Source organism: Bos grunniens, chromosome 13 (genome assembly GCF_055505025.1).
Source record: "Bos grunniens cultivar Pamir isolate PY7600 chromosome 13, Bosgru_T2T1.0, whole genome shotgun sequence".
In the NCBI taxonomy this organism is placed as follows: Eukaryota; Metazoa; Chordata; class Mammalia; order Artiodactyla; family Bovidae; genus Bos; species Bos grunniens.
The window spans coordinates 27,469,399-27,480,402 of NC_141177.1; the positions used below are offsets into that span (position 1 = coordinate 27,469,399).

General features: G+C 43.0%; 1 long non-coding RNA gene across 2 annotated transcripts; it reads left to right on the forward strand.

The window, feature by feature from the left end:
- The first annotated feature begins 430 nt into the window (after window positions 1–430).
- Window positions 431–10,602, forward strand: LOC147360555 (uncharacterized). 2 transcript variants are annotated; one of them, XR_015138678.1, is made up of 4 exons: window positions 431–622; window positions 3,331–3,525; window positions 8,383–8,462; window positions 10,429–10,602. It is a non-coding gene; the product is annotated as an uncharacterized LOC147360555 (long non-coding RNA). The 2 variants fall into 2 exon arrangements; XR_015138677.1 differs by lacking the exons at window positions 8,383–8,462; window positions 10,429–10,602 and adding an exon at window positions 5,948–7,854.
- The last annotated feature ends 402 nt before the right edge of the window (window positions 10,603–11,004 follow it).

An 11,004-nucleotide genomic window follows, 5' to 3' on the forward strand; every position in this document is an offset into this window, starting at 1 on the left:
ACAATCAAAGCATCAACTTCCAACCTGATCCTCAAGATCGAACGCCCAGCAGACGAGGCAGGAATGAAGACAGCAGCCTCGCCAGGAGAAAAACTCCGTTACAGACTTAAATGTGAGTCACAGAGGAAGCAGAGCCCACTGCACTTCAGCAAGACCCTTGGCCAGGCAGCCAACTGGTCCAACCTTGCCTGGATGTCAGCAATCCTGAGTTCAGACAGGACAGTGTCAGGTGGTTGGTAGCCAAGGGGGTCATCTCTGTGGGCTAGAGGGGCATCAAAGAAATGTCCCCACCTGTCTGTGCTTCCCCTAAAACTCCCCTTGGGATAACTTTAAACTTTCCAATGAAATGCAAAGAGTAGCTAGGAGAGGTAACACCTGACTTCGGATCAAACATTAACACCTAATCTGAATTAACCTCAGTGGTTTCTTGGCCCAGAGCAGAGTTGAAAAGAAGTGGAACTATCAAGAAAGAACTTTTTTTTTTTTTTATCTCTAGTTAGAACTTGTCATCACTTTTAAGGGTGGGTTTTGAAAGTTTCTTTTGTAGATAAATGCCTATTTGATTCTCAGAAATTAAGCTATTGGACTTAGTCTTACAGTTTGGCTTTTAAACTGTTGTCTGGTAAGAAAATTTAACATTGCCATTTAGAGAAAAATTTGTTAATGTGTTTGTAATTTTATTTTAAGGTAATTGTGGATCCACATACAATTGTAGGAAATTGTAATGTAAGAGATTCTGCATACCCTTTGTCCAGATTTCCCTAGTTGTAACTAGGAGAAAAACATCTTTTTCCTCTATCTATCTTGGGTTCCTTGGCTGGGATGCTGCAAATTAGAACAATACAAGACAGATTAACAAGAGAAAAACAAACAGAAGCTTATTAACATGTGCACGGCACATACCCAGGGGAGTAATCAGTGGAAAGTAACTCTAAAAGGTGGTTAGAATTGGGTTTCTATAACATCTTAACAACAGAATACACTTTGTAAAGAAGTGTCAAGACAAAGGAAAAAGGAATTTGAATTTCTAAGAGCAGAAAATTGTAGGAAAATATTAATAAATATACGGCTTCCCAGGTGGCGCTAGTGATAAAGAGTCAATTAGATGATGTAAGAGACACGGGTTCAATCCCTGGGTCAGGAAGAGCCCCTGGAGGAGGGTATGGCAACCCATTCCAGTATTCTTTACTGTAGAATCCCATGGACAGAGGAGCCTAGAGGGCTGCGGTCCAAAGGGTCACAAAGAGTTGGACATGACTGTAATGACTTAGCATGCATGCATGCATTAATAAATATATAAGAGAACCAGTGGAAGAAAAGATATATATGCTAATGCTGGTTATGCACATTCCCCTGCTGCCATCTCTGGGCAGACAATAGTCTCGAGTGGCCTCTGGTCATTGTTTTCTGTCCTTCCTAGATGATGGGGGGTGCATCTTGATAAATGTATGTCCTGCTTTTAGGCAAATAGAAGAGGACAGAGAGCCTTTATTGTATCTGCTGCTTCTCAGCTGCCTTCAATTCAAAATAATCTCTTTACCAAAGTGGCATGTTTTGGAGTGCCGTATTCTGCTACCCTTCAGTAACATCTTGCAAAATATAGTAAACTCACTGTCAAAATGGAGGCATTGACACAGTCAAAATTCAGAACATTTCCATCAGCACAAAATTCTCTCCTTCATCCTTTCAAACCTTCTCCCCTTCTTTCTATCCCCAGAAACAACCAGTTCCATTTCCATTTCTAATCACTGTTGTCTCAAGAACCTTGTATAAATAGAATATGGAGTCTTATCTCTTGGCATTGACTTTTTTTCGCTTAATTCCCTCGAGCTTTCTCTTAATTCTTGTGTGCGCATCCATGTGAATGGACCTCATTTGTTTAATTATTTATCCACTGAAAGGCATCTCGATTGTTTCCACTTTGGGGATGATATATGTAAAGCTGTTATGAACACTCATGCACAGGATTTTATATGCATATGAGCGTTCATTTTCCTGGGGAAAATATTCAAGACTGCAGTTGCTGGGGTGTACGGTAGTTGCATAGTCGGTTTTATGAGAAATTACCAAATATTTTTCCTGAGTGGCTGCACCATTTTACATTCCCACAAACAATATTTGTGTGCCAAGGTATTTTAAAGGATTGTAAGCTTCATGCTCACTAGCCTAGGGGGACCTATCCTCAGGTGGCAGGTCATAATATGGAAAACAAACCAAAAAAAAATTATATAGTTTACTATTTTGATTCTGAAAGTGCATCAGGCAAGTTAGATGGTTATTTTGTATTTAAGCCTAGGAGAAAACCAAGTTGAAATTATATTTATGGAAAAGTATAATTGAGTGGAAAAACATATCAGCCTGTGTTTCTCAGGCAACAATGCTTCTAATAAGCTATTTCTTTTGAACATATGGTCATACCATTAGTACTACTGTGCCTACACGCTCTCCAGGGAGGAAAGTAAATCTGGAATATTGGGTGAGAAAACCTTAACCAATAAAAGGTTAATTGAGTGATGAGAAGTAGTCAGCCATTAAAGCCTGGAAAGTTCCTTAGATAGTCAGACTGAAGTGAAGGGTCACCATGAGGCGCCTATATGTCTGTCGGGGAAGGGCACCACACGTGGGTGGGAAGGGAATGGAGGCAGAAGGAACTTTAACCCCGGCACGGGGGATGCGGGATGCGGGATTCGAGGATAGCCGGGGTGGAGAATTAGCACCTCCGTGTCCCTTGAGGCAAAAACTAAACCACAACAAAAACCTTTCTCAGAAATCACATTTTTTCAAATTCCATTTGAAATAATGAGTTGTTGGCTTTCTGTTTGTTTTTTTAAAAGAGAAAATAATACCCTAACTAACTAGCATAAAGGGGAAAGAATTTAGTGACATTTCCCATATCTTTAGGGTCTTTGGAGTGTGTTGCTAAGAAAACCCAACATACAAAGAGATCAGAAGCATGAACACCTGGGTTTCGTATGATGGATCTGGGAACTGTGTTGCAGAAATGTGAATCCAATCAAATCTCAGTGCAGACTTCAGTCCACTGTTTAAAAGCACAGATGTGGAACGATGCCCGTTAAACCCATTTCCTATGGAAATAGCACCTCCAGTGGAGTCTGGTGTTCATGAGTGGCTGCTGCTTCAAATGCTGGTGGAGAGAGGCAGGGGGTGTCCTCTGGAGATCCCTAGGGGGTGTCCCCAGAACCTGAGGACACCTGGAACCCTGAGGCCTTTGTACAGGAAGGGATGGAGACACAAAATCAATTAGATCTGTGGAAACCATTCCAGAAATCGCGAAAACCTATTAAACCTCTTGAACTCTACCTTCCGCAGGTGGAGAAGGGAGAGCTACAGACTCATGCTTTGGAATTAAACGGACCTGGAAGGGAATCTTGTTCCTGCCACAGACCACACTGCGGAGTCTGAGAGGTGCTGAGTGGGTCACTCATGTCACCCTGAGGAGCTTCCATTGGCTCACCTGGAAATGAGGACCCTCCTACCCACTCATGGGGCCATCCTGCAGATCAGGTAAAGTCACCACCATGAACCATGTCGGCTGAGGCATGTCTTATGTGCTGTTGTTACATTGGTGGTGTAGGGTTGCTGGCTTGTTGTTGGAGTTTGACTGTTGTTGGTGGGTCTACAATCATGTTTTCTTTAAGATTAATTTATTGACTCAACCGGTATTTGTGGAAAGCCCATTAGGCACCAGGCAGGGTTCTCGGGGCTTGTAGACACAGCATCCAGGTCTGAGAAGCCCAGGTTTCCAGGGAGCTGACATTCTGGAAGAGGGGAACCATGCAAGCACACAGGCATGATAGATGCTTAGAAGAAAAAAATAGGTGGGGCCAAGGGCTAGAGCATGAGTGTATGGGTGGAGAAGGATGCTGTGGGTGCTCACGGTTGGTCAGGAATTGCCTCTGTGACAAGATGGGGTTTAAGTGGAGACCCGGAACCAGAGAGGTTCCGGAGGGGATAGTCAGCTCTGATGTGATGGCCAAACACACTTTATTGAAACACTTCCTGGTGTGAGTTCTTGATTATTCCTATTGACTTGATTGTATCCAAGGCTGATCTGGAAAAAGTTTCTAATGTGTTTCAGGCATGCTATATGGACTCTGTTTGTTTAGAGGGCATCAGACTGTCTCTCCAGGACCTTTGGGTGTGGTTTCTACCTGGGCATCACTCAGGTGCCCAGGCATCTGGTGTCCAAGGCCCACACCAACCCACAGGCGAGCTCCACATCACCTCTGGTCCTTGTCTACCCATCTGTCTCCTCCAAGTAGACCACAGGCTGCAGAATGGGGGGTGTGCCCATCGTTTTTCCTGAAATGTCTAATGTAGCATTTATTTCAGGGGAGAACCTTTCTCAACCAAAGTTAAGAGAATCACTGAGGTAAAAGGAAAACTATTTCCAAAGGAATAATTTTAGTTCAACTTCAAAAATGCATATACTGAAATTTTTAGGCAGTATATCCACAATAACAGACTTTTTTCTAAGACTGTTGAGCTAGACAAAATGGAATTCCACCCTAACTAGTTCAGGAAAAGGGAGGAAGGTTGTTTAAAGATCAGACAGTCTCCAGTCAAGCCCCACGGACTGGCAGTGGAAGATCAGGAAGTCCCCACTGCACACCCCATGGCCCCAGGGTCCCCCTCTCTGCTTCCTTCTTGACTTCTCCCTCTGCCATAAGATCCTGTAGGTGTGTGGTACTGGCTGGCCAGGGAGGTGGCCCAAGCGCTGAAGCTCTGTGACCAGCCTCTTTAAGCCTCCTTGGTCTCACCTTCCCAATTTTCTGTCCAGGAGGCAGACTTTGGCTGGTGCAGAGTCTGGTGTCTTCCCTGGGCCTCTCAGCTGTGGGCACAGGGTGGAGTCTACAGCCCCTAGATTTGCATTTATCCATGTCAGCAGCAGATTTTTTAATGCACTGCTTCTACCAGTGAGTTCTGTGCTGGCAGGGCTGATGCTAAAAGCAGAGTTACCCACCATGCCTCTTGTGGTTGCTGTTGAGTCCCTAAGCCATGTCCACCCCTGCAACCCCTTGGACTGCCTCACACCAGGCTTCCCTGTCCTTCACTATCTCCCAGAGTTTGTGCAAACTCATGTCCATTGAGTTTGGGATGCCATCCAACCATCTCATCCATGGTCGCCCCCTTTTCCTCCTGCCCTCAATCTTTCCCGGCATCAGTGTCTTTTCCAATGAGTCAGCTCTGAGCATCAGATGGCCAATGTACCTTGAGGGTAAAGGCTTGATCTGCATTCCTTAAGTGTTGATTTAATATTGAACATGTGAGAGAAATGATGATTGGTGTGTCTCCTATAAAGGGGAAATTTTATGAGAAATTTAAAGCATGTTTTTGTTAACAAAGGCCCATTCTGCAGTTACACTGGCCTGATCCTTCTTTCCCCTCTGGATTTCTGCAAAACAGCTAACCCTAATCAGGTGAGTGGGTGTGTCCATTCACCGAGCGTACTTTTCTTATCCATTTAGTGGAGGTATTACTACGACTCCTAATAGTGGTAATAATAGGAAGATTTACTTCATATGGCTCTTGTGAGGATTAAGGGAAATAGGTGAACAGAGTGATCAGCAGGGTATCTAGAAAAGCTTTCAACCCCAAATATGCAGATGCTGCAGGTTTTATAAACACTGATCAGCATCACCACCATTGTCATCCTCATCTTCATGAACTTCACCATCACCGTCACCAACAGCAGAAGCTGTGACACCAGTGCAACCATGGTTCCCATCTTCGCTCCCGCCAGTTGATAGACGGGTGCGGGGCCATCATTTGTGGCTTTCTGATACAGACAAAAGGATTCCACACACTCTATTTCTATTATTTGAGAGGCAATATGAGGAAAGAACAAGCTGAACACAAATCATTTGGGAAAAAAGTTTGATTTATGCCTGCAGTGACATAGTCACTTTTCAACTCTGTTCATTAGCTTGTGGATTCTCTTGTACCCTCGGCTCTTAAGACACAGTTCTGAGCCCAGCGAAGGTTTCAGCTCACCTTGGAAATGAAATGTGAGGCATGATCAAGATGAAAGACAGTTTGCAAGACACCTGAGCATGGAAATTGTCTGCAATTTAGCCATTCTTCATTCTCTGTGATTGGAAGCACTGGCCCACTTACAAATGACAATCGAATAAAGAGTTTTAAACGAGCATTTTCTAGAATGTTGATTTACTGGGGGAGGAAAAAAAAATGTTGTATGCTGCCAAATGATTGCAGCACCCGTAAAATGGTAAGGTCATTTTTTTTTACTGCAGAAATGTCACAGTGAGATTTTTTAAATAGATTCCTGGTGCACTTTTAATAATGTTGAGGTTAAAGATAAGGGGGAAAAAAGTACTTAACAGTGAAAGGGAAGCAAAAATATTGATGTTTACTGTGGATTTGGAGAGTAGCCTTTTATTTAATCAGTGTAATAACATATAACCTTGTATCCTGTGAATATTTTTGTAATTGTTTCATTTGTAATTAATAACCGTCGGCTCCACAGCTCCAGGCTGATGATCCCTGCTCTTTCCTGTTGAAAATCATAAAACCAGTCCCTGGAGAAACTGGAAGGAGGGGAAACAGGGAGAATGTGGGGCCTGGCAAGTACTCAGAGTAAACATCTCAGAGTCAGGTCTGCAGTGGACACTTCTCAGAGGATTCACTCAAGACCCCCTCTCTTAGACTGATGCCCACGATTCAAAGCCTGCCATGGTCAGGGTTGTTCTAAGTAACCCAGACCCAGCCATTTGTCCCTAGAATTAGTGCTGGGAAAAGGGCCAAAGAGATGGGCATAGACTATATTATGAGCTATGTCCCTAGGAGTTGAATTTATGAAATACTTGGATGGTGGAGTATCCCTTACAGATGTCGCCAGTTGGTTCTCCTCCTCCAGCCACCCTGTCCCCCAGCAGAGGACAGAAGTTCCGCTTCTGATGGATGAATGATAAAGAGCATCTCTGCGGTCTTAATCTGTACATTTTTAGTTACTAGTGAGTCTGCATCTTTTTCTGTGTCTACTGCTCTAGATTTCCTCTTCTATGGACTGTCTGTTTTCCATCGGTTGTTTGTTTTGTTCTTCTTCTGACTCTTAGTACCTTTCTCTTCATACTCAGATATTTCTCCCCCATCATTTAACAAACTATTAGCACATAATTCCAGAATGTGTCTGTCTTTGTTTTACTTAAGGTATTTTACATTTGACAGATACTTTAAATTTAAATGTAATGAAATGTGGTAGCATTTGTTTTGGTGGTGGTCTGTGCCTTTTTAGTCCAAATCAAGAAATTTGTCTCCATTCAAAATCATTAAATAGGCTGCTACCATTTACCTAACGGGATTGCTTTGTTTTGCTTGAAATGGTTTCACTTCACATTTAAGTTTATAGTCAACTTTGAATTGACGTTTGGGTGTGATGAAAAGTAAGGATGTAATAGTCCATTTGTCAGCCAGGAAGGTGAAGATGCTGGTGCCATTTATGTTAATAGAATGCCCATCACTTCTCCCCAACTTATACAGGGCACTCCATCTCATGCCACTGCCCCTATGACTGTTTTTATACCTGGACTTCCTATTTTGTTCCAGTGGCTAGTTTGTTTGACCCTGAACTAATTCCTCCATGGGTTTTTATTTTTACTTAATAAATAATGAGGAGGGAATTTTGCCTTGACCTTGGCTGTAATCATTTCAAAACAGTCTGTATTTGCTTGGGGTTTTATTGTGTTAAGGGTATTTGCTTTTATTCCTAATTTGCCTGTTTTTTAAAAACTCATCTTTGTATATTGAATTATATTACCTATATCTGTTGATATGACTGTTTTTTAAAAATGTGCTACTAAGTTGAATTGAATTCTTATGTTCCTTTATATTAAAACAACAAATGGTAGATGAACACCTGTCTTATGATTCATAGAGTGTACGTGTGGGGGCATGTGTATGTCCACGCTCTTACGTACCAGCATTCAGTTTGCTGATATTTGATCTTGGATTCTGTATCTATGCTCAGAACAAGAGAATATATTTCTAGTCAATGCTATAAATAATTCCATCTTCTCCTTTCGATTCCATTGTGTTTGGAATTTGATTGTGGAGTGGGGATGATTGACTGAATATGAAAATTTTTGTCTTTTCAAAGAGGTTATGATGTTTCAATAGGAATACAGTGAGGTTTCCTGAGACTTATTTCTACCCTTATTTTTTCAGTTAGTTTTCTTTGCCATGCATGACCAGTTTGTGGGGGAGCTGGGGTGTGTCACTCCGGGTGGTGCCCGCTGCAATCACAGTGGGTGGCTCACCTTGACACAGGAGCCAGTCTGTGCCCAGGGCCATTTCTGCTAAGAAGGCTCACATCTGTTTCTGTAAATGTCCATCAAACCCTAGGACTGACCAGCAGCTTAAAGGGAGGCAGGTGTCCTCTTGAAGCTCACAATGAAATGTACACACTCCAAGTTGAGCAGATGGTAAGTACATTGCAGACTCAGATTTTCAGGCAGGATTTTCAAACACTGTACAAAGGAAAAAATAAATCACCAACAAAACCTATTAAAATTTCCTTAGAAAACACAGCTAAAGTGAAGTCAAATATCTAAAAGAGAAGATGGTCTCAGCAACTCTTATCTCAACACTGACTAGCCTTCTGGCAATCATAAAAGTTCTTAGCAATTCCTCAGCCTTGATCAGTTAGTAGCGGGAGGCTTATTGTGGCAATATCCTTCAAACAGGGCATTAATTTTATTTTATTTAAAGTTCAGTCCTAGAAGATACATAAGAGACATGGTGAAGTTAGGTGTGGAAAAAGAAGTTCAGGGTCTGGACACTTTGAGCAAAAGATGTGCTCTAAAATAAGAACATTGGTTTGTCTAATGTAATTTTTAAAATGGTTCTAAGGATAAAAAAAAAAAATGGTCTAGTTGGAAAACATTCCAAGTAACATATTTTAGGCCAACATTACTCATTTTTATGTGCATTTTGGCAGGATCTTTTTTTACAAAAAAATATTATTCCATTTCTTCGTAATCACATCCTATGACTACAAGCCAACTGAGAAAATGATCAAAGGGGAATTAAGATATTTCCGGGGAGAATCAAGTCTCACTGAAGTCTTAACAGTAGCACCTAACTTTATAGTGCATACTCTGATAAGAATGCTGATCTTGTCTTGGGACTTACAGATGGCTGAATGCTGCTGCTGCAGCTGCTGCTAAGTCGCTTCAGTCATGTCCGACTCTGTGCGACCCCATAGAGGGTAGCCTACTAGGCTCCCCTGTCCCTGGGATTCTCCAGGCAAGAACACTGGAGTGGGTTGCCATTTTCTTCTCCAATGCATGAAAGTGAAAAGTGAAAGTGAAGTCGCTCAGTCATGTCTGACTCTTAGCGACCCCATGGACTGCAGCCCACCAGGCTCCTCCGTCCATGGGATTTTCCAGGCAAGAGTACTGGAGTGGGGTGCCATTGCCTTCTCCAAGATGGCTGAATGATGTCCCCCAAAAGATCCACAGTGTGACCCCTGGGACCTGTGGATATTGCCTTATTTGGAAAAGGGGTCTTTGCAGACATAATTCAGTTAATACTCCCGAGGTGAGGTCATCCTGGATTGTCTGAGTGGGCCCCCGATCCAGTGACAAATGTCCTTATAGAAGAGAAGAGAAGATGTGGACCCAGACAGGAGAAGGGGAGACCATGTGAAGAGAGGGGCAGAGACTAGAGTGAGGTAGCCACAAGCCAAGGACACCTGGATCCCCAGCCCCTGGGTGTTGTACAGAGAGGTGCTCTAGATCCTGCCGAAGGAGCACAACCCTGCTGGTGGCTGAACTGCAGTCCTCTGCCCTCTTGAAAAGTGAGAGAGCACGTGCCTGGTTCTGTTGTCTGAGGCCAACAAGTTCTTGTGACCTATTATGGCAGCTGCAGGTCACTAATACAGCTTCCACCCTGTTCCATATTATTACCCAGGGTGATCTGGAGCCAGGAAGAACAATGAGAACTTTAGTTCATAGATCCTGAGAAAAAAAAAAAAAATCCAAGCCTACAATCTGAATTGTTGGGGTGGCTTTGCCAAGGAGATTTAGTAAGGACATGTAGAATTATAATCCAAAGCCAGCACAACAAAACCACACAAGCACAGGGCATGTAACCATGAAAACCTCTGAGGGTGACTTTAAAGCAAAGGTGATGCATATTTGAGAAAGGGTTTGCACAAAGGCTAACATGACCCTAAGGGACTTTGATATGAAAACAGATTCTAGAACCAGGGACACCTGCCCAGTCCTGACCCCACTTGCAACACCCTGCCCAGTTGTCATGGCTGCTATTCAAGATAGACATGTGAATGTGGACAGAAAATCTATGGCAAACCTAGACAGCGTATTAAAAAGCAGAGACATTACTTTGCCAACAAAGGTCCGCATAGTCAAAGCTATGGTTTTCCAGTTTTAGGTACAGTTGTGAGACCTGGACCATAAAGAAGGCTGAGTGCCAAAGAATTGATGCTTTCGAACTATGACTCTTGAGAGTCCCTTGGACAGCAAGGAAATCAAACCAGTCAATCGTAAAGGAAAGCAACTCTGAATATTCATTGGAAGGACAGATGCTGAAGCTGAAGCCCAGGTGACTTCCTCACCTGGGACCATCCTGACCTCCATCCACAGCCCTTGAGAAAGTACTGTTTCCCTTTTCATCTCTCTAGAACATCTGTCCTAAGTGTGTATGTGCCTTGGTTCCCCTTGTCCCCTGTACTTTCCTGTCTCCATCACCAACAGACATCACCAGGGCCCAAACCAAATGCCAATTTTCCGTGAATTTCCCCCCGATGTCACCCTCCAGCCTAAACCAAGAACTATTAGGCTTCTTTAAAAAATATATAATTTATTTGTTTGTTTTTGACTGTGCTGGGTCTTTGTTGCAGTGTACAGGCTTCTCACTGCAGTGACTTCTCTTGTGGAGCATAGGCTCTAGGGTCCATGGACCTCAGTAGATGCAGCTCCCGGGCTCTGAGCACAGGCTCAA